Genomic DNA, 2,359 nt, shown 5'->3' with positions numbered 1-2,359 from the left:
CTGCTACATTGTCCCTCCCTCCTCCTGACCCCACCTGCCAGAGACACCCCTTCTGAGAAGAGTCCCCCGCTTTGGATCAAGAACAGAGGAGAGTTACTTTCGGGATGTGCTTCCCTTCCCGGCTCGTGCTGCCCGCTGGACTGCCGTGGCCTTGCGTCCCGTGGCTCGGGGGAGGAAGAACCCCCAAGAAATGGAATGAATTTCAAGAATTTCACACTTCCTCCCCCTGCCCCTGCTTTGATTTCCGAATCCCAGTCTCTTGGGTTTCAAATTATTTGCCTTTTTTCAAAAGCACATCTGCGGGTGGAATCGCAACAAGATGCGATCCAGGAGCCTGACTTGAAACTCCATCGTATTTGTGGACCATTTCCAGCATTTTCTAGGCCGCAGAATCTCAAGGGGCGAAACGTCAGTGCGCGAGCCCCGGCAGGCTGCATTTCTGGCCTGTGTGTTTGGAGGATCCTGCGGCCCCGAGAAGGCATGCTGGGTCGGGAGGCGGCCGCCAGGGTGACCTGTGAAGGCGGGGGGGACAGATGGCCGGCCGGGGGCGACGTGGGGTGGAGGGAGGGAAAACGTCTTAGAGGAAACCCCCGAACTGCCGCCCGCAGCTTTCAGGCCTTGGAGACCTTGACTCTGTTCGCCTGACCACGTTCCCAGCTTCCTCTCCAAACAGGGACTTGGGACTCCGCAAAGTTATGTCAATCACACTTGCAAATAGTCTTCAAGTTATTCAGATTGTTCTTCAGATTCCACAAGGAAGACTTCCCCGAGCGCCCGCGTGTGCCCAGTGCTGTCCCCACAGTGGACTGGAGGACCGGGGAGGGGGGTGTAAGAGAAACGGGGAAGACAGGCCACTGCCTCCAGTTCCGCCTGGAAAGTCATGGCAGGGCACGGCCGTGAACTTCAGGCACAGGGTCTGCCCAGGAACGAGGGTCTGTCTGCCAGCAACAGCCCCGGGAGGCAGCAGAGGTTCCTGTGGGTCCCAGACACCCTGAGGACCTGGGCCCCCCGTCCCGGAGCTAAGGAGCTGGGCAGCGTCTTGAACCCAAGGGTGGCTTGGCCAACTTAACCCCCCACTTCCCCAATCACCTCCTCACCTTCTCTGCTCCGGAGGGTGCTAATCAGTCCGACCTCAGTTCTTTTCAGAGGTGGGGGCTGGGGCCCAACATGCCTTAGGAGGAAACGGGGTGGTTTGCGTGTGTGCTGGATTGTATTTCTACCAAAGGCTTTGAAGCTTCATCTCTTCTGATTCCTTGTGTGGGTGAGGACGGCAAGGAGCCAGTAAGCCCGCGCTCTGGGCCCGTCTTGTACCTGCGTCCCAGGCGGGCGCCAGCCTCTTCATGTGGGAAAGCGCCCAGCCCACCTGCAGTGGTGACAGTACGAGCAGGCGGGCCCCGACCCACAGCCGGAATTTATTTTATCGTTTCTTTGTGTATTTTTCAAAGTTTATTTCTTTATTTTCTCAAAGAGAGAGAGAGAGAGAGAGCGCACGCCCAAGAGCAGGGAGGGGAAGATAGAGAAGGAGAGAGAATCCCAAGCAGGCACCACTCTGTCAGCACAGAGCCTGACTCAGGGCTCGAACTCACGAACCACGAGACCGTGATCTGAGCCAAAATCAAGAATCGGATGCTCAACCGACTGAGCCACCCAGGCATCTGTTTTATTGTTTCTGATCGGAAGAGAAATTTCATGCTGATTATTTAAAAAGACTCGATTACACATTACAGAAATGTAACAAGGAAAGCGGAATCAACCCCCACCCCCATCCCCATCTTTCCAAGGTCAACGGTGTTGGATCGCTTGACCTCACGTAGTTCATTGGTGTTTTGACATTTGCTGGGAGAGGGGGTGGGTTCCTGCTTCGGCTCCTTCCTTCCCCCCCCCCCCCCCAAGCACTCGGAGGGCAAAGCAGGGCTCTGGGCGCTGAGCGGGGTCCCCCGGCCGACGAGGCAGATCACAGAGAGGCGGGAAGGGAGGGCTGTAACGTGTGTCCCAGGCGTGATCCTAGGTCAGGAAAGGAGGGCAGGTGAAAAGCAAGGAGGGCAGAGAACGGACTTCGTAATAACGTATCCACCTCGGTTCCTAAGCTGTAACTAACGCACTCCAAGCTAACGTGCTCATGAGAGTAGAAGCGGGGTGCTGGGTACCCGCAAACTCCTGCACTCCGTCTGTGCGTCGTCCTCAGCCCCTCGGGCCAGACGCCCCGGGCTCGGCCTCCTGGACCCTGGAGGGCGGCCTCCGCGGCAGCTGGCCTCCCAGCACATAGGGGGCGAAAGAGCCGCGGCTGGTCTTTCGAGAGAGAGCAGTCAGGGCCCCACCTGGACACGTGTCCTCACCTTTCCCTGGCCAGGTAAGCGGC

Source organism: Crocuta crocuta, unplaced genomic scaffold, assembly GCF_008692635.1.
Source record: "Crocuta crocuta isolate KB4526 unplaced genomic scaffold, BGI_CrCroc_1.0 scaffold129, whole genome shotgun sequence".
NCBI lineage: Eukaryota > Metazoa > Chordata > Mammalia > Carnivora > Hyaenidae > Crocuta > Crocuta crocuta.
Note: the sequence above shows the minus strand (reverse complement) of the source record.